Raw genomic sequence first — 22469 nt, forward strand, 5'->3', positions numbered from 1 at the left:
CATGTGATTTAGTCTCGGTTAGTGTATATTGCCGCGCGCGCAGCTGGCCAAGTAGGCAGCTTCGCGCGTGGCCTAATGGTTATCGCGCCTGCCTCCCACTTTAAAAGCCAGGGTTCGATTCCTGGGAGCGCCGCATATTTTGTTATTCCAGCAATTTAATTTTCTGGTAGATTCGAGAATAATGTTGGCGTATTCGAGGTCCGAATGTTTTACGCGTCGAACATTCTACGCCGATTATTCCAGAAGCTCACGCATGTACATAAGGGGCGCAGTGTGGCGAACCGGACTCAGTTTCGCCTCAGCGTTCGATCCTGCTGCTTCGCCGCCTTAGACGCCCGCGACGCTCTGTTGTTATCTTTCTTTTTACGTTTTATTTTTGGCCACAAGTTCGGCCCATTAAACGTTTCGATTTCCCCAGTTATTCTTTCTTTCATTTGTTCATTCGTGACAATATAGCATCTCTCATGCCTGTAAGAGAAGTAAGGGGAGGCAAAACGCTAGCTTTCGAGGTAATAGCAGTTGATCCAAAATGCTCTAAACCCGACATCTCTGCAGCCTCCAACTGACCTCGACGATTAAAGGTCGTGGGTTGATTGTTGTGAGCTCAATGACAAACGTGCCAGTGTCTCACAACAAACAGACTGCTGCTCATCATTGCTAAAGTCGGCTCAGGTAAGTAGTTGTGTACCTTCACATAAAAACAGAGAGGAGTATTTGAGCGAACTACGGCAAAATGCCGAGAAAGTGCCCACTTCGTTCATGTGCCCACTATTAACATTTCCCAAACTCGAGAATTCTGCAAATTATATGTTAAGCGCCCGATTTGACAGCCCCGCAGGTGTTTGGAGAGTGGCGTCTCCACGGACCCCGAGCCATGCGGGTTCGCCCGCCCACGTCTGGCTGTGCGTGGCTTTCCCGTGTCTGGGGAAAAGGGCATCCTGGTGGTTGAGCCAAGCCCGGGGTAGGTATGGACCCTTCGGGGCCCCCCGGGCGAGGCAATACACCACTTAGGACCCCGCTTCTCATAGACGGGAGTCCTGGTGAGGCCTGGCCAGGATGATTCAGTCTAGTCGCCACATCTTCTCCCTCCCTTCTTTCACACTTGTCTTCTTTTTTTTCACTCTTCTAATTTCTCTTCTTTCCGTCCTGAACTTCGTTGGTGGCAAGGGCTTGCCTTGGGTGGCGACAGACCCCTTGTTCAGAATCACACTTGGTTATAGTTCCTGGGCAGAGCTAATAGCTTAACGCCTCCAGCGAAGCCCTTTTTTGTTACGGGGCGTCATCTATTCCCTTGTTGGGCTCCGTGGTAAGCGGTACACCACAGGTTCCGAACAAACTTCGCCTCTTATTGCGAACCCTCAAACCAAACCCCCAGTTCTGGACGTGCCGCTAAGAGGCATCGTCCCGAAGGAACAGTCATAGTAAAAGATAAAGAAGATGAAACTTTTTTCAAGATTCATGGTGATCCACTCCGAGGTCCCTGACAAACCTCTCTCCAAGACGTCACCGTTTCTTGTAGCGAAGGTTCTAGACAGTCAGATTGGTGCTGTTTATAAGGCAAAGAAACTGCATTCTGGTGATCTGCTTGTAGAAGTTGAAAAAAAGTCCCAGAGCATTACGCTTCTAAAATTGACATACCTAGGTGACATACAGGTAACAGTGAGCACATATAGGACCCTCAACATCATTCGAGGGGTGATTTCAGAAGATGATCTTCTTTCCAGTAGTGAAGATGAGATCTTGGAAGGCCTGCGGGCATATGGAGTAGTGGCGGTCAAACGCATTATGACGAGGCGTGACGGTGCAGATGTGAAAACTAATCACCTTATCCTGATGTTTGAACGTCACACGCTTCCTGCACTTGTCAAAGCTGGCTACTTGAATTGTCGTGTCAGACCATACGTCCCAAACCCACAGCGATGCTTCCGTTGCCAGCGTTTTGGTCACGGGTCGCGCAGCTGTCGGGGGAGGGAGACGTGTGCAAAGTGTGGGAGCCACGGCCATGTGGCCGACGTCTGTGAAGATTCAGTTGCCTGCGCGAACTGCAAGGGTTCTCACCCTGCTTACTCTCGGTCCTGCCCGCTGTTGCGACAAGAAAAGGAGATCCTTATTTTACAAGCCAAAGAGAACTGATCGTACCCTGAAGCGAAACAAAGGTTTTCCTTCATTTCCAAAGGTACCTACTCCGACGTGGTGCGCAGGGGCCCTGCACCACGTACGGAGTCCAGGGCAACTCAGTTCTCTCTTGAGGACTTGGCAGGCCCATCTCAGGCCCCGAAACAACCTGCGGGGAAGCAGGGTGCCACAGGTAACGCTGGGAGCACACAGACTCCCCAGTCGATTCAGGCACAACCTCCGGCTAACCGGCAGCCTCGTGTCAGTGGCTCTTCTTAAGATAGAGAGCAAGGCCGTTGCTCTAATCCCTCAGAGGGTTCCGGCCTGGTACGTCGAAGACTTCGTCGGCGGGGCCTGGCCATGGCCGGAAACTCGTGGTCCCCCTATTGGAAAGACCAGTTTGAAAATCTAACTGGTCATACTGGTATTTAAAATGGTCAAACTGGTATTTGGACTGGTCAAACTGGTCCAACTGGAAATCAAACTGGTGGAACTGGTAGTCAGACTGGTCTAACTGGTAACCATATTGATCTAACTGGTCACCAGATTGCCTTCTAACTGGTCACCAGATTGGCCTGACTGGTCACCATATTGACCTAACTGGTCACCACACTGGCTGAACTGGTAACCAGATTGACCAAACTGGTTACCAGATTGGCCAAACTGGTCACCAGATTGGCCAAACTGGTCCCCAGACTGGCCGAACTGGTCCAACTGGTAACCGCATTGACCAAACTGGTCACCAGACTGACCAAACTGGTCCAACTTGTAACCAGATTGACCAAACTGGTCACCAGATTGACCTAACTGGTTACCTGATTGACCCCTCTTTTTCAATTTATTTGTAGGGGTGTGCGAATTGGATAGCGCAGAGTCATTCGTAACCTTCACTGTGCAAAGTAAAGTCGCAACAAAACATTCTCTTAACAGTGTTGAAGCTATTTATTTGTCATATAATGTAGCTACCATCTCACGATTGTCACAGGGCGGCATGTTACTACAAACAATTAATTCATTTGCAACTGAATTCATGGCATATTAATGGCCACACGAAAGGTCAGCTTTATTTATTTAGCTAGAGAACATTTCATCAATACAAAAAAGTAAGAGCCAACATACTTAGATATTCCTAAAGAGTTTTTTTTTAATATTTTCTTCCCAAAAATAGGTTAAACACGTTTAAATTCTACAAAACTTGAGATAAAAACGTTAATAACTGCTGCACCATGCTTTATGTGGGTCATGGGACAAGTTTATTCGAGCATAACACGCCCTCGATTGTAACGTGCACACTTTTCTCGAGGTCCGAAAAAAGAAAAAAAACGCCATGACTTCGATTGTTACTCGAACCAGATTTTGTAGGTTAAATACAGAAATGAAACTTTTCTCACTTGGAACAACAAAGGTTTATTCCGAATGCTTCAATCTTGCGATAAAATGAACCGCGCTGTCTCTCGCCGGCAAGGTCGTCATCATGGCGACGGTCCGGTGCAGCGCTCGTGGGGCAGTATGCATCACTCGTCATCGTTGTCGGGCGACTCCTTATCGCTGTCAACGGCCCAAAGCATTTCATCTTCGGTGCCGTCCATAGCGTTAGGAATTCCGCACTTCTTGAAGGCCTTGATAACCATGCAAGACGGGATCGTGCACCATGCATCTTTCGCTCATCGCACGTGATGCGACCCAATTTCCATCGCTCTCTCCGCACAATATCCATTTTCTTTTGAATCCAGCATCATTGGCCTTTTTCATTTGGATCAAGTTGGTTTCAATGTTTCTAATTTTAACTCCCAAGCGGGAGAACCGCATTAATGACCTTTTTTTTTTACATGATCGAATTGGGCTTTTACACTCCACATAACTCAGAATAAATAAAATATTGGCAGAACAAGATTTATTAATCCTATAGACAAATATGTGTTTCTAGAATGAACCTTGCCACAGCAGAGAAAATGTCTGGCCTTTACAGAACATTTTCTCTATGCAGATGTCGCATAACAGACTAGCAGACCAAATAAAAGCTTTATTTTGACGCATGTACTGCTCGCTTGCAACAATAGTTCGTGACAGGTCAAGAATTCAGTGATGCAATCGCCTCATAGAAGTTCATTACCCTCTGCCGGCCAATCGTTCCCACTTGGACTTTATAATTTTCCCGCTTTTCACCACGGCCTTTATCCACCCTGGCCTGCACCGAGAAGCCGCTTCCAGGCTCCAGCGCAAGTGCCCGAGGCCGAGGCAGGGAGCCTCCCATGTGATGTTGGAGAAGCGCGGGAAAATGTGGCAGTATGAGTCAGGCCCCTGGAATGCGCCGGTGCCCTGGGACTGGAGATCAGGCATTGTCTCCACGCGCAGCGCGGATGCTTTGAAAGGGGAGAGGTGCTCACGTGCCAGGACAGGAAGCGCGCGGGCCAATCAGCGTGGCCCTCGCGCCCGCTCGAAGCGCCAGTCGGCGTCAACGACAGCTCCGGCAACCAAAAAAAAATAAATAAATAAATAAAAAAAACGGATCTGGCGCGACGGTTGGGCCCACATTGGGCCGGTTGGATCTTTGTTGTTTGGGGCCGCTGTTCTGCTTGGGGAGATTACAAGTTGTCTTCAAGCTGTGTTTGTATAAGGTCGTTTGCAGGAGCCTTGAGTGCTGCCTCTGCCGATGGTTCCTGTGGCTGACGACGTCCTCCACCTGAGTTCCACTCGCTCGCGGGCGAAATGTCTGCGTCCCAGAACGGCGTGTTTGGAAATCGCTCCGTCCTCATTCCGGCGCTGGCAATGGCTGCCTCTGCCCCCGTGCTTCGAGCCAGGTAAGCAGGCTCGACCATTTGGATTCATTTTCATAATCAGGTGCATGTGAAACTGAACGTTTCAGCAACCCGATTTGGAACAGCTATGCTAGTAATACAACCCCCAGTGTGTATGCAGCTTCAGAGATATTCTACCACAGTGGTTGCGAGTTACGTAGCGGACGACAGCCTGGGGAGGCAGGAAGGGGGTAGCAGCAGGATCTTTTCGCTCCTGGGCGTTGCTTTGCGTAAAGGCTGAACCGCATCTAAACGATTAAGCGAACGACGGTGACAGCGACGAGAATCAGCGACGAGCGACGGAGATTTCCCATGGTCAGTCGTCGCGTCGCTCGGTTTTTGGATTTCTAGAAATCGTCGCTCATCGCCTTGGTCGCTTGCTGCCGTCGCTTTCATGCGGTTTGTCTCGTCGCGCAAGTGACCGAGCGACAGCAAAGCGGATCGTCGTCGCTTCTCTCGTCGCTCGCCAAATCGCTTACATGCGGTCTATACTTAATTGCCGCTAGACTGGCACCACATGTACGGTTGGTGCACGCTTCCATATTCCCTCTCATATTGTTTATGATGGTGCATATTTTTTATTCGTGGAATTAGTTACATACCGTTTTAAAACAGACGGGTGCAAATAGATCTGCCATGGCTCTAATTTTAATGTTTATTCTTATTTCAGATGCCTTGAGGTACTATTTTATCCACCACCGGAACCCCGACACTCCAGAAGATGTGGAAAATCTCGCCGACCGGCAGGGACTAATGAATAATATGACTTTTTTTTTTAATTGTAAATATGTTTTTATGTTTATTTTGTGGTCTGAAGTATGTGTATCTTTTGTGGAAAAAAAGTAAATTTGATCCGTTTACGACCTGTGTTGTCAATATTACTGGTTTAACTGCTTGGAGTGAACCAGTATACGCAGTCGTATAGTATTACCAGTGTACACATTTTCACAGTAAGACCAGTATGCACAGTTTGTTTGTCCAGTTCAACCAATTTAACCAGTGCCGATAAGCCACTGGTTACCAGTTAAACCACCATGACCAGTTCAACCACCATCACCAGTTACACCAGTATGACCAGTTCAACAACCATGAACAGTCAACCAGTGTGACCAGTTCAACCAGTATGAAATTGGTCAAACTGGAGCAATATCCAAGTTTGAACCTGGTACCAGTTTGCACTGGTTACCAGTTTAAACTGGTCTTTCCAATCCAGGTCTCCGACCACGTCGGAACTGGCAAACCTGCGTCCAAGGTTCAGGATGAAGTGGGAGCTGTTGATATTGCCGACTCTTCAGCTCCTTCCTGGAATCAGGAGGACATGGAATGGCAAACTGCTAAATCAAAACAAAAAGGAAAAAAGCCGGTGGTTTCTCCTTAGTCTGTAGCACATGCAGAATTGCTTTAATTCATGTATGAAATCTTTCATCCTTTAAGATGGGCTCTGTAATTCTTCGGTGGAACTGCCGTGGCTTATTCACTAACCTTGCAGTGGGAAAGGCGGCAGTGATCGCGCCAACATCTGTGTAATCAGGCACTTCTGTTTGCTACAGCTGCTGCTGCTTGGGATCCGCGATTTCATGCAGCACAAGCCAGGCGATCTTCGGCATCTACTCGTCGACCACACTCGCCGGCCTCGTCACTGCTGGAATGCCTATCACTGTGGGCATAATTATCAACGTCACGTCCGTCCGGGAACATCGGACGATTTCCTGTCTGGAATGCACAAAAGGACTCCACTTGGCCGTGCTGGCTTCAGTGGGAAAGGCGGCAGCGATCGCGCCAACATGTGTAATCAGGCACTTCTGTTTGCTACAGATGCTGCTCCTTGGGATCGGCGATGTCATGCAGCACAAGTCAGGCGATCTTCGGGATCTACTCTTCGCCCACACTCGCCAGCCTCGTCACTGCTGGAATGCCTATCACTGTGGGCATGATTATCAACGTCACGTCCGTCCGGGAGCATCGGACGACTTGCTGACTGCAATGCACAAAAGGACTCTTCTTGGCCGTGCTGGCTTCAGTGGGAAAGGCGGCAGCGATCGCGCCAACATGTGTGTATTCAAGCACTTCTGTTTGCTACTGGTGCTGCTCCTACATCGGACGACTTCCTGTCTGGAATGCACAAAAGGACTCTACTTGGCCGTGCTGGCTTCAGTGGGAAAGGCGGCAGCGATCGCGCCATTATGTGTGTAACGAGGCACTTCTGTTTGCTACAGCTGCTGCTTTTTGGGATCGGCGATGTCATGCAGCACAAGCCAGGCGATCTTCGGGATCTACTCGTCGGCGACGCTCGCCAGCCTCGTCACTGCTGGAATGATTATTACTGTGGGCATGATTATCAACGTCACTTCCGTCCGGGAACATCGGACGACTTCCTGTCTGGAATGCACGAAAGGACTCTACATGGCCGTGCTGGCTTCAGTGGGAAAGGCGGCAGCGATCGCGCCAACATGTGTGTAACCACGCACTTCTGTTTGCTACAGCTGCTGCTTTTTGGGATCGGCGATGTCATGCAGCACAAGCCAGGCGATCTTCGGAATCTACTCGTCGGCCACGCTCGCCAGCCTCGTCACTGCTGGAATGCCTATTACTGTGGGCATGATTATCAACGTGACGTCCGTCCGGGAACATTGGACGACTTCCTGTCTGGAATGCACAAAAGGACTCTACATGGCCGTGCTGGCTTCAGTGGGAAAGGCGGCAGCGATCGCGCCAACATGTGTGTAATCAAGTACGTCTGTTTGCTACAGGTAAGGGTGGAAGTTCCCTGTCACCGCAGTGATGATCGCTTTTTGTTGCTGCTGCCTTTCCCACAAAGAGCAAAAATGTTACTCGTATCAGTAAGAGTGTTTTTCTTAAAGCTTCTGCTTTTGGCCTGAGATGTTGAGGAGAATCCTGGCCCTGACGCTGACATCCCAAGCAGCACAAGAAAGTGAATTTCGATCGGCCGACGGTTGGCCAGTGTCTGGACTGCTTGGCCACTTTAAGTGCTTGGTCACCGGAGACATAAACAAGGCCGGCAGGAGTCCGGCCACAAACTAGTTGTTTTAGCTTGTCCGCCGGAGACATAAACACTGCCGGCAAGCGCCTGGCCAGAAGTGCTGATTTTCAGCCTGGCCGCCGGAGACATAAACACGGCCGGCAAGTGTTTGACCAGCAGTGCTGATTTTCAGCGCGGCCGCCGGGGACATAAACACGGCCGGCAAGTGTTTGACCAGAAGTGCTGATTTTCAGTTTGGCCGCCGGAGACATAAACACGGCCGGCAAGTGTTTGGCCAGTAGTGCTGATTTTCAGCTTGGCCGCCGGAAACATAAACATGGCCGGCGAGTGTTTGGCCAGCAGTGCTGATTTTCAGCTTGGCTACCGGAGACATAAACACGGCCGGCGAGTGTTTGGCCAGAAGTGCTGATTTTCAACTTGGCCGCCGGGGACATAGACACGGCCAGCAAGTGTTTGGCCAAAAGTGCTGATTTTCAGTTTCGCCGCAGGGACACCCATAATCTAAACTTTCATCGCGTTGACGAAACTTTGGCATAACGACGGGCAGCGAGAGAAGCATCATGAGCGAGTGGTTGGCAGGATATTAGTGCGTGCATCGCGCGAACACTGTTAGCGCAAGCAAACGATCACCGTTTTATTTAGTTTTTTTTTTCGTTAGACTAGCACTGTCGTGTGATATGTTCATTTGGAACATTACCAGAAGTGGAAAGATATTGTGCCCGTCGTTGTTCTATGAAAATAAAATACGAAAACAGCGCCCACGTCATTTTCGCGCTAACAATACCGCTGTGTCGCTGCGCGGCACTTTTAGCGCGAATACCACATCCGCAATTTTTCGGTTAGTGCTCCACATATTTACTTCCCAACTGCACTCGAAGAAAAAAAGTTGTAGTCGGGTGCATCGGGCGCACATGCTGGAAGACGCGCCCTCCGTTACCCAGCCAGTGTATACTTGTACACCGACCATAAGCCCCCTTCTCTACCTTAAAAACCTATAGGTGTATCAATGCACTCAGCTTAGTAAACTGCCACGCTAGCCACGCTTCCCGATCAGCTTGTGCTTGAATCGGATAAGATTGGATATTTCAGGCTTTGTGTTTTGGAAGAGCCTAAACAAGACGTCTCTCATATATTGATTAAACTTAAGCTAGTCTCAGTAATGTTTTATATAGGTGCTAGGATACTGATTTCCTGAGCCAACGAAAGCTAACAGCTTCGGTTAAAACCGCAACGGAAACGTTAAAAATTGAACCACACTTAAAAGAAAAAGAAAATGAACATCTCCATCTAGATGTGCAACGCTGGTTTTGTTGTTAAGAACGTGGTTGTTGGCGGGTGGTGGGCAACGCCGTGACGCTATTGACGCTATCGTGGTGATTGACGCCAGTGATGCTCGGCCGTACTACACAGTAAATTTGTTTACACCTTTAAGGGTGTAAAAGGGGTGTTGTAGCAACTTACATTCTCGGCTACACCATTTTAACACCCTAAAAACTAGGAATACAACCTCATAATTTTAACGAAAAGGGTGCTCTTTCGTGCTACACCCTACATTTAGTGAAGAATGTGAGAAGGGTGTAGAAGAGGGTGCTAAATAAATAATGTGAAATGGTTTTGGAAAGCTTATATATGGCTCTATCCGTAATGTACAGGTAAGATTTCTGCTTGATAAGCAACAGTTGTTAGCAGTCTAGTTTTTATAATGTCAGTTGTAATTCATTCAAATAGCTGATAATAAAGTGCCTCTTTTGCATACAGTTTTTATCTTTGCAATCAAAATTTTATATATCAGTTCATATTTCATTTTCTTACAAATCACTCCATGCTCAGAAATTGCAAAGTAGGGTGAAATGCTCTATGCTAACATTTTTTTACAAATATTTATTGATAGAAGTGTACAGTAAAAAAATCAGTTAGTCTCGAGTTTATATCTGGCAACATGAAATCAAAATATAGTGAAAATGTGTGACAAATATTCCTGACATGCTGCTAGAACCTGTCACATGACCATGTCAACCTGAGTAAAATATTCATTTGAGAATATGGCGACATGCAAAAAACTCACACACATAAAGAGGCAAATCCCATAATAAATCAGTCCGAGACATCCCATTCAAAAATAGTCTATGGTCGTCTATGGGAAATTCAATGGCAGGCTATCACCCCCTGTAGCTTTGCATGGTCGGCCTTAGAAATTTATAGATACAGCTACAGCCAGCTATAGAAAAGTTTAGGGCCCTGTGTCTAAAGACTCAGGGTTATGTTTCAATAACAACATCAACAACAACAACAACAATAATAATAATAATATGTTAGTGTTTTAACAGTGTCCAGGGACATCCAATTGTTCTTCTTGCGGGCGCAGTGCAATAGAACGCACAAACAGACGCTTGCGCGCTCGCAGCCGCACTCATATACGCGCGCACGCACGTACACACGCATGCACACGCGCAAACCCACGCCCGCGCGCAGACGCACACGCACGCACAACCAGAGACGCACACACGCATGCACACGGACGCATCCACACGCGCGCGCACAAACACGCACGCGCCATACACGCACACACACGCAAACAATTACGACGAAGGAAACGTTGCTTAAGTTAGTTTCGGTTTCGTTTTACACAAAAAAGAAACAACCTAAAGTTTAAACAAAACCTAAGATTTACTCAATTTTTGTAATGTTTTACATTATTATTCTAAGGACATTCTTATTGTTACTAATATAATAACAATTTGCTTAGCATCGTTCTAAAAAAATAGCAATAAATAAAAAGGAAAAGAGACTCTTGAAGACTGCGCAAGGCAATCGCTATTGCAATCAGCTTCCGTTGGGCTCGGTCAGGCTCGGTTGAATGGTCGTTGAAGTTAAGAGGTTTCGGAAATCTCCTTATTTTTACGTTTTAGCCGTTTTAGTGGATATTTTAGATATCTTCCTTACGAATACCGTGTTCAAGAATAGCAATCGACGACTGACAGCTGGGAGACGCTGCGTCTTGCCAACGCCCGTAAGTTCAGAACCGCCCATGCACGACTCGTGCAAACGCCGGTAAGCAACTTTCTTTTGTTTCTGCGAAGTGGGCTGCTGTTTCAAACTTTGTCGTTTACCGTGTGCTTGCTAAGCTATGCTTGATTCGAACTATGCATCTGCCCTGTGTTATTTCATTATTTGAAAAGAGCGTAACCTCTTCAAAACCTGTGGCTCGCTCCGCAGTGTGAGAAAGATTCCCGTGCGGCGGAACCGTGGCCATGTTCTGGGCGCCGTCGTGCGGCGCTCGTCCGACGACGCTTGTGCGGAGCGTTCAGGTGCCGTCCGACGGCAGTTCAAGCATTCAGTCGCCGTCCCAAAGTGTTAATCACAGGTCATGCTAGTTCTGACGTCTTGTCCTAACAGCCGCTCGCCACCGATTTGTTTCATAAAGAGGGAGCGAGAAAAACGTTACAAGAGCGAGCATGCCGCATGATTTTTAGCATAAGCTAATGCCTGTGACGTAGAGACGCGCGGTCTCTTCGTCATATTTTCGAGGGTAAAAGCGCTGAAAACAACACACGAACAACGCCCTGTGTTGTTCGTTTCTTTTACTTGTCCGTTGTTTTTAGAGCTTTTACCCTCGGAAATTAGGTCTCTTCGCGTTTACCGAACCGGCACACTTTTTACGTTTACGATTGTGTGATGCAAAAAATAAAAGGAGTTTAGATGTCACGTTTTTAGTAGTGGCGAAAGCCCTTACGAATATCAGAGCAGCTAGAAAGAGCAAAAACATGAAAAAAGGCAGAAAAAATAACTAATGTCAAACCTGAATATTTGATGGAGTTCTAAGACTACCACCGTACCAACTCGCCCGGTTATTCTTCCCGTCAAAGAATAATAGCCAATAGTAATAAACAAATAAATGCCAACTATTAATTGGTTACAAAGTCGTAATTAGTGCAGTGCAGCCCTACGCTACTCTACTCTTTTGATGATATCAGGTAAAGTGTAAACGCATAGGGCAGTTCATAGCAACCATTTATGCCCGACCTATTATATTGAGTTTTTTCTTTATATAAAAGTTATATGAAAAAAGTGCTCTTCCTAAATTAAGCCGCACCACTGTATGTACAATAGCGTGTAACGTTTATGTATGTTCTCAGCAAAAGAAAAGGATGCATTAAAAAAAGGCCAATCATTTTGTTTCCTCTCTGTTAGAGCTTCTTTCACGTACATGCAAAATCTGGGTGTCTACGTCTAAAAGAGTGGAATTGACATTTCCAGCAGGGCTGGAAAGCCTGACTCAGTTTGGCTAGCAGCTTGAAACCCATGGGAACCTGGGGAACTGAACCACAAGAGTGACATTGACACCCTCCTTCCACTCCCTGAACGATGGCACCATGAGGAAGGGGGAGCTGCCCTAAAGTTAATGCAATAGCAGGTGGGTCGTTCCAGTAAACCCAAATACAGATGATACCAAGCAGAAAATTATTAATAAATGTGTTATTAAAAAATTGGAATGTGAATGGCACGGACAAGAAGGAGGAGATCAACACAGCGCTGTGTTGTGTTCATATCCTCCGTTCCCATATTCTTCATGATTTCTTTTCAATAATCGGCTACTAACTAGTCCAATCATGAGCACTAGTCAATAAAAGTATGCTGCTATTTATTAGTATGAATCAACACCGTGCTTGCAGTTGAATCCTAGTCATTTATTAATAAACAAAAACGGGGGTGCAAGCTAGCTAAACAGGCTAAACACATAATTTATTGAAGACGGATTCTCTGAAGGATGACACAAACGCAGAGAAGTATCAAACACAGCTGAATATTAATGGGCAAAAAATGAATAGGCGACCCAAAAAAGAAAACGTAGGGGAAGACATGAAGTCAGTCTTTACAACTTCTCTTCTGCTTGCCACCACTTTACAAAGGAAATTCCTTCCTGGGCCTTACAGCGCTTTACTGTTCACAACCCCTGACATACCCAAGGACAGTAAACATAGAAAAGCAACCTACTAACATTTGGGTAAATGTGATTGAACAAACAACAGGGAATGCCTCGAGCTTTCAACCTAGGAAATAAAAAATATGCACAACATCAAGATTTAAAAAAAACAGACAGACGCATCACACCTGTTTCGAACAAAAATATAGGCCAAGAAACTTCTTCCACTCGATGGCAAAACACAGGGAAGACACTAATAGATTTCTAGGTTTCATCATTGTTAGCGATTCTTTCAGTATACACTTGTGGTCACTCCCTTTCGTCAAAATTATTTCATCATCATTCATTAATTCATCATCACAGTTGTGTTCTTTAAAGGGGTACGGAAACAAAAATTTAAATATTCAAATTTCGTTCGGAAGTCAAGCATGACGGATAATAACCGTAAATGATAATCGCACGTTTGTATTTTGAACAACTGGCTATATTTTTCGTTCCAAACGGTGCACTCGAGCAAGCGCTCGAAGAGAAGCGAACGGAGAGCGCGATGCGTCATGGAATATCCGGCGCAAACAAAAACAGAAAGAAAAGATTTTCCGCGTTCGTGGAGTAGCAAGGCAGGCGTGGTTGTGAGCTTTACCCTTGGTGGCGTTGCAAGCGTTGTGGTGGTGTCAATAGCATCAGCGCGTTACAACCGAGCCGTTCGAAGTACGTGTGGCGTTACGAGCGTGTGGCTGGCACACGTGGGCTGGCCCAAGGAGCACGTAGCTTCCTCGACACTGTCAGCTTAGAGCTGAACGGGTTGGGGAAAGCAAATTTTGTTCGAGTTTTGAGCGACGGGCTAATCTTCTAGGGGGAGAATGGCTGTTTCCGGTTGCACGAACGAGGGTCCGAGAATGAGGGGAGTGCTTCTTTTCCGTCTTCTTGGACCGTTTGGTACAATGCGCGATTTGTGAGTTGAGCCAGGAGGAAAGCTAAGAAAGAAAATGTTGAAATTCCAAAGGGCGGTGCTGCTCCGAAGGAATCTGCTACGTCACGACTACGTAGCAAGTTCCTCAGTGTTGCTAGACTACCTCCCAAATAGGCTCCGCATGCATCCACCAGGTGGACATTGAGAGATCGTTTATTTAGCTTTAAAATTAGTTTTCTTGTGCCTTTCAACGGAAGACTGGTCTTTTTGAGGTTAGGGTGCAACATGCAACACATTCAAGCTAGAAAATGAGCGCTGAAATTTCGTTTCCCTACCCCTTTAAGGCCACACAATTATTACATTAGATCACGTGTTTTGACACAGCTGAATACATATCCTTATTTTTCTGCAACATTTATACTAAGTTCAATCGGTCCTTAACGCATGGTTTTGTCGCGTGAAGTGTTCTATGAGTCAAACGAGAATTTCTAGCGGTCCTTGGGACATGTCGTGCTCTAGACTTATGTATTACTGGCTTTTCTTTGTTACATTGTAGGATATGGCAAGCGGTATTGAATTTATTGCAGGTCCCAGCTGCACCAAGCGAGTAGACTCACCATCCAAGACCGCAAGCCGCTATCTTCTAGCCGCGCAGAGTGTTCTATGAGGTGAGCAATCATGTTTGGCAGTCATTGGTACATGCAGTGCTGGGGGTTTATGTAAAACTGGCCTTGTCCGTTTGAACCAGTTTTACTTCAGAAAAAAGTGGACCTCTATAGTGCGATGGTGCTCGGCTGCATGCTCATGCACCCGGTATTTATTGTATTTATTTATACATAAATACAAAGCTTTCTATTTTGATTCAAACAAAGTAAAAAAACAAAACAAAAAACGGCGTGAGTGTTACTTGGATGTTGACTTCAATGTGTGTTCGTGGGGCTCAGAGGACATTACACAAGGGGAAAACCCTTAGCAGTATGTTATTCAAAACTAATTAACCAACATTTTTGATAATGGTTTTATGGGGTATGTTTCAATTCTAGTTTCAAAGGCAGTGAATATTAAAGACTAACACAATTGACACAATTTGCGAATGGCAACAAGTTTCGAAATATTCAGGGATAAAAATCTGCCTTTTCGTCGCCAATTCCAAAATCTTGCGCTCAGAAGGCCTCAGGATGTCGTGCGGACCTGGTTGCTTCGGACGCACCTTCACTATCCTGGAAGTATGACGCCGATGCTTCCGCCAAGGACACACTGTCGAGATAGTGACGACGTACCCGGTATGACTAGGGGACTCTACTGCCCATTATTAACGGCACGAAAACTTGAGCTCAAGCTGAGCACGGTTTTTGCATCCGACATTAAAAACGCAAAAGTTGGACAGTGAATACCTTCAAGCCGCTTGGCGTTTTGTGAATGGTTTAAATAGGGATAGCCTTTAATATTGACTGGCTTTTAACACTGCAGTTGCAACATGCTCCATAAAGCCATGAATTGCAAAGCTAACAGATTTTAATCAATTAGTCAACGTACTGTGACAGTTATCCCCTTTACTAATGTCCGCCGAGTCCCACAAACACGCAGTGAAGACATCAACAGAACTCTCACGGACTTTTTTTTAAATTTTGTTAGCTTTCAAATAGAATGCTGTGCAGAGTGTATACACGTAAAACGACTTGTAGAATGTAATCATGCACATAATTGTTGCAAAACTTTGCTTTTCACATAATTAAGTATTGCATTTGTCATTGCAACCTTCCAAACATAAGCAAAGCATCCAGTTTGGTACTCAAAGTGTATTCTATTCGGCAATAAATCAACGGATTACTACTTGGTTCGCCCTTGGCTTCATTGTGAAAATACTAGGCATATGCGAATCATGGATTTTAGCTTAAAATGGATAATAATTTGAGCTTATTAACTTTTCATTTGAATGTCACATAGTTTCTGCACCTCTCTCCAAGCCCGTGAATTCTGGGTCCGTTTACATAAAGTCATCCAGCAGCCGCAGGTTACCTTTTGGGCCACCAAGATTGCTCTTCTCTTGACGCAGACAGCTTATTGTAGATTTTGTCAGAACACTTTTGTCTGTCACGGATTCGAGTGGTGCATTGAGGTGCAAACGCAACAATGTATCATAGATAGCTGTAGAAATATATTATCACGAGCACCTTTTAATGTGTAATCACCCCCTCCACCGTTGCAAACCGCAGCCGTCAACCTCGACACGCTGGATGCTGGATTTTTGCTGCACCGGTTGGTGTTTGGACAGGGGAGTACATATGGCCGGCGACTCTACTTAAAATGTAGCTCTTGAAAATTAATTTCTACAGCTACATGCGAAACATTTTTATGTTGACTCTTTTCTGTAACCTTTATCTTTGAGTTTTTCAGTGTAGAGGAGGAGGCAAAAAAAATTAATATTGGCCAAGGGACAAATATTAGCATGTACCGTTATGGTCAGTCGGCAGCTCTCTGCGGGTCATAAATGCAGGGTGGCGAGGTGAGAAGGGTGCGTCTGTGGCAAACATAGATTGTCGCACCTAAGCTCCCCGCCTTCTCTCGGTGTTTGTCCCTTTTTTTTGCAACTTGACTTCCCTTGGCTATGTTCGCTGATACCGAAAAGAACCCATTATCGCACCCAATGAACGCTGGCGACCGATGACACCGCCTGACAAAACGTGTCTGCCCAAACGTCCCTGCTTTTTGCCTTCTTCTTTTAGACATATTGTTTCTCATCTGTGCATTTGTTGGTGGCCTCTTACCCTTACAATAACCTCAAATGTACACGGGAAGACTGCTGTCAGCTGAAAGAAAACCGGCCGCTGTAGAAGTTTAAAGTGAGAGCAAAGCAAAAAATCACTCATTGCCAAAATAAACCAGTGATGCGTCGGATTTTTCAGTGGCTTTTTTTATCTCCAAACCTGTCAGCTCATTTCTAACAATAAATGTAACAAGATACATAAGTCTAGCAGCGTATCATAATACATCGCAAAAGTATTTCACTACTGAAACACAAATAGATTTCGGAAATGCATTTCGGTACAGAAATAGAGATACTCACAAGTGCCCCTAAGATTACATCGCAATGCTTGCATGTTGTGATGTTGCCCCGATTGTAATTCTTCATTCGTTTTACATTGCTGCAGACGCCGGTTACTTGTTCCAACATAAGCACTGTATGCCTGTGTGGAGGCTGATGCTCATGGCCTTAACTGCAGTGAATAATAGCAGTTGACAAGAGCAAACATGTTTTGGCCTTCTACATTAAAATATGTTTTGCTTTATCCTTTTACCTAACGCAGGACGAGAACACCCCACCGGCACCATGTGTCCTCTACAACAAGCAAGACCTGGACGATGCAGACTTTCTTCACCTTGTTGAGGATCGTGAGCGCTTGTTCTCCGTTTTTAATGCAGAAGAGGGGCTGTGCATGTTGTTGGCAGCATATTGGCTTTTCAGAATCGAGTACGAATGCAAGGCCTCCAACACACTGGTTGCTCTGGAGAGGATTTTCCTTGGCTTGAGCGACACCAATCCAAGGACAGTCGTAATTAAATTTTTGAACAAAGTTTGCAGAAAGGTATGTGGTTGAAGAGATGTTTTGTGAGCCGTTTTAAAAGTGTATAATCCACCTTTCTCGCCAGTATTATCAGGTTAATTTTTATTTTGCTTCCAGAACAAATGATAGAAGGTTTTATGGAGGCATGTTTTCTTTTTATTTTTTTAAATGTTGGGCACTTTCTGTGATAACTAATGCTGACCTCCTGTAGACGAGGTGCTTAGAACTTAGCTGTACGAGTTCCTTATCCATAGTCGTCTTCCAGAACTTTATAATTTTCTTTGTACGTGAGCAAGAGGATAGCGTCTTCTATGAAACGTTTGCTTTTTTTGCCCTAGAGTGCAAGTTCATTCTGTAATATTTTTCATTACATGTTTGCAGATAGCATTCTTTATTTCATGGAATGGCATACATTGCATTTTCCATTTCTCAAGGTTCAATAAATGTTCAATTTAACACATTCTAATTGATGTCATAATGAAATACTGCTGTGGTTCAGTCAAGGGCTAAACCATCCCCCTCTACCCTGCTTCCAATTAGTAAACATATGCGCGTAGGAGACAAGTGATAAGCGAAGCGTGTTGCCTGCAATCCTCTGAGACAAACAAAACATGTCACTTGATCTCCAAACAGGAAAGCTTTACATGCATCGTTTGTGGCAGACCATGATGTTCACAATGGTTCAGCCGTGCAGTGCGATGCTTGGGACCGCTGCTTGCTCACTTAGAGTTCGAGAAAGGGGGGTGCCGTAACACTTCCCAAGTGCCCACGGGGTTATGATGTGGCTTGCAAGAAGCTCTTTTGTATTACTTCTTCATGAAGTGAGTTGTGTTTAGTGTGACTCGTTATTTCTTTATCACGTGCCTCGTATCTGGTGATGTGGCAATCCCTCTAAGTGAAAAAAGTTTAAATGTGTTCAGTAAACATGATAAGCTATAAATCATATAATAATAATATAAGAATATGCAATAGCATATATGATTTTCGTACAATTTACAAGTTCTGATATGTGTATTGGACACATTCCAATGAAATGTATACTGGAGTCTATACTTCATTTCACCCTTCGTCCGAGCGCGGCGGACGCTACCAGCCAATCCAGCGTCGAGAGAGCGTCATGTGACCTTGAACTCCACATAACCAAAACGGCGCATGATACTCTCCCGGCGCCAGATTGGCTGGGGTGGCCCAGCACCCACTGGGCCACCCCAGCAGGTGCGCATTTCATGCCAAGCACCCTTCACCAAGGGTGTTAGCAAGCACCCTTTGTGAAGGGTGCTTGCCTGGACGCCATAAGGGTGTTAGCCCAGGGACAAACTGATTTACACCCTTAAGTGTGTAAAAACCTTTGTACTCAAGGCTTCTTTTTCCCATTAGTGCCAGTAAGCTTGTGTAAAGTGAAAAATATTGTAACTGAACAGTAGAGAGTTTTAGTAGATCGCTCCCATGACTCCGATAACGATACCCGATACTCCGCCACCGCCTCCCTTGCGCATGCATGGTATCGTTATCGGGACTATCGGAGGTATCGGAACGATCTAATAAAACTCTTTATTGTTGCACTGTCCCTTCACCTAAAGTTACTTCTTTTTATTTTTTTTACTGCTGCACTACCGGGTGATCTTAATGGTGGGACAACATACCATCCCTGAACCTACGACGACTGGAATGGTGGTCGCAACCAGCGCCGTAAGACTTAGTACTCAAAAAGTCCAATACATATTAAGCAGCCTTGCAGCAGCTTCGCGTGTCATTACTATGTAAGAGTTTCTGGGGTTGGGTTATAAAACATGACCTCCGGAAACTCTTGACAGTCTTCTGAGGAACACTGAGGCAGTCTGTGATAAATTATGTATTAAGTGTATAACTACAGCCACTTTCGGCCAGTGACGGGCCGGAAGTCAATGGCCAGTGGCTGGCCGAAAGTGACTGACCAAAGGTGAATGGCAAGTCACTGGCCTAACGTGAATGGCTAGTCACTGGCCAAATGTGAAGGGCCAGTCACTGGCCAAAGGTGAAGGGCCAGTCTCTGACCTAAAGTGAATGGCCGGCCATTGGACAAAGGTGAATGGCCAGTCACTGGCCTAAAGTGAATGGCAAGTCACCAGACGAGGACGAAAACACTTCTATTGCCGAGCACTTTGGCCAAGCTTGGGCCATCGGAAATCTGGTTGGCCATAGTACACTTGCCAACGATGGCCCATTCACAACGTGCTGCTTGGGATAGCCGCCATTCTAAAGAACTTACAAGAGGGTCAAGCTACTATCCTGAACAAACTAGACGACATAGAAAAGAAACAAGCGAATTTGGATGGCCTAATCAGAGACTTTGGGGCAAGGATCAAGTCATTAGAATTAAAAATGCAAGCGTTTGAGCATGTTGAGAGGGATACAGCTAGGGTTTATAACCAGGTCCAAGCACACTAAGAAAACGTGGATGACATGGCTAGAAAACTAGATGATTTTGAAAATCAAAACTGACGGCAAAATCTTATCTTTTACGGTATCGAAGATCGTGACCCACGTGAGATTTGGGAAACAACTAAAAATGTGATCCGGGCCTTCTGTCGGGATAAGTTGCAACTATCGGTTGGGGAAATGCAGAGAATGCACAGGATCGGAAAGTATGGACCTAACAAAAATCGCCCGATCATTTCGATCTTTGCATCCTACAAGGATATGGACAAAATTCTTAGCAACCGTAAGAAATTGAAGGGCTCCAACTATGGCATTTCCAAGGACTTTTCACCACGTGTCAGAGAAATTCGACGGAAGCTGTGGAATGTTAGCAAGGCAAGAAAGCCAAACAGTCAAGATGAAGTTTCGCCGGTGCACGATAAGTTGATCGTAAACGGTGAAGCCTATGTCTGGGATGAAGATACAAAATCTGCAACGAAATTAAATAAAAAATGACCCTTAACAGCACAGAATAGTATTACTGAATGCACTGTTCTCCTGCTAAACTGTCAAAGTATCAAAAATAAAGTTGATGACTTCACTGGTCTGCTGCAAGTTTTAAACCCAGACATAGTGTTTGGAACTGAGTCATGGTTGGATGACGCGGTAAAGGACGGTGAAATATTTCCTACGGACTATCGAGTATATAGAAAAGATAGGCTTCCTCGGGTGGGGGGGGGGGGGGGTGTTTATTATAATTAGAGTCGTTGGACGGTGCTGAAATCGACATTCAGTGTAATGTATAATCTGTGTGGTGTAGATTGACTACGCCTGATAAGGGTACGATGGCACTGGGTTGTTTCTACCGCCCCCCTGGAGCAAGTAATGAAACTATGAAGTCATTAGATTCTGTCTTGGCTTCTCTTCCTGATGACCGCATTATTTTGGCTGGAGATTTTAATTTGCCGAGTTTGAAATGAGATGAAGCAATACCACCCAGTGGAAATTCTTCAGCCTTTTATGATGTCATTAATACGCATGGTCTTGAACAGTACGTTTTGTTCCCTACAAGGGGAACTAATATTCTTGATTTAATACTATGAAATGATCCAAGCGTGGTACGATGTGTGAGTGTTTTACCTGGTTTAAGTGACCATAACATAGTTAGTGCCAAGTTTATCCTGCCTCTGTTGGTTCCTGCTAGCTGTGATGTTAAAAAAAGTGTACATGTACAATAGAGCCAATTACAATGAAATCATAAGCAAGCTTGAGAGTGAACTGGACATGTCCACGGTAGAATCTTTATCTGAGGATGTTGACCCATATTGGATCAGATTAAAAAAATTGCAATCATCACTCATCGGCAACCATATTCCCTTTAAGCACATGATAGACAAATCGAAGCCTGATAAACCTTGGATGAACAGAAAAACTAAAAAAGTAGTGAAACAACGCTCCCGTATGTATAAAAATATAAAAAGAACCCCTGCACTAATCTTGAGCATCGTCTAAGAGAACTAGAAAGCGTCTATAAGAAGGCCATAAGTGATGCTAAGGAGGCATTTTTTTCTGCACTTGCGAACGCTATCAGCAAAAATGCCAAAGCATTCTGGAGTTATCTGCTGAAAACGAGAAAAGAGACAACCGGCATTCCTAGCAATACTGTTTCTGGCACAGTCATAACTGATAAATCTGCAAAAGCTAATTGTTTCTATGACTACTTTAAGTCCATATTCCTAGACGGAGACGGCGTTGGCAATCTTCCGGTGATAAGGGATAAAGTGAAAAACATAATGCCTCCTGTCACAATCACGGTAGAAGGAATAAAAAAGTGTTTAGACTCCATGCAGGTGGAAAAGGCCTCTGGTCCGGATGAGTTGTCCCCTAAGGTATTGAAAGCTTGTTAATGTATAGTGTCCAAATACCTGTACAGAATTTTTCGCAGATCTGTTGAAACAGGGTTATTGCCAAAATAACGAAAAAAAACGCATGTTGTCCCAGTTCATAAAGGTGGATCAAAATCGACAGTAGATAATTATAGGCTTATTTCACTGAGTTGTACAGGATGTAAGGTCATGGAGCATATCATGTAGAGTAATATATTGAAACACTTGGAAGATAGTCTTTTTTTTTTGTCCAAACCAGCATGGTTTTCGCAAGGGCATTTCTTGCAGTACTCAATTAATAGAACGTTTTCATGATCTGGTTAGTGTAGCGCGAAAATAGGCTACAAACTGATGCTTTTTTTGGACTTTCGCAAAGCATTTGATTCCGTTTCGCACAATTTGTTGTTACATAAACTGAGCGCACTTAATATTGATAGTACTGTACTCGCATGGATAAAAGATTACTTAAGTGAAAGGAAACAATGTGTCATACTAGGGGGAAAAAAATCAAAATTTGTAGACGTAACTTCGGGTGTCCCTCAGGGATCTGTTTTGGGACCACTATTTTTTTTAATCTTTATTAATGATATAGCATCCTCTGTCCTTTACAGCATCAGGCAAATCGCAGATGATTGCGTTATTTACAGCGTAATAAGAAACAGTAACGATATACTACAGTTGCAACAGGACTTGGACTGTATCAGTATATGGTGCCAGAACAGGAGGATACGTTTAAATGCAGGAAAATGTGTTCATGTGACCTTTAGTAAAAAAAAAAGTATTATTGATTCATCTTACGTTATTGGAAGGGCCCTATTCGAAAAGTGTCAGAGTTTAAATATCTGGGAGTTATTTTTTCTGAAGACTTGACC

Source organism: Ixodes scapularis, unplaced genomic scaffold (genome assembly GCF_016920785.2).
Source record: "Ixodes scapularis isolate PalLabHiFi unplaced genomic scaffold, ASM1692078v2 PGA_scaffold12__126_contigs__length_90152505, whole genome shotgun sequence".
Taxonomy (NCBI): domain Eukaryota; kingdom Metazoa; phylum Arthropoda; class Arachnida; order Ixodida; family Ixodidae; genus Ixodes; species Ixodes scapularis.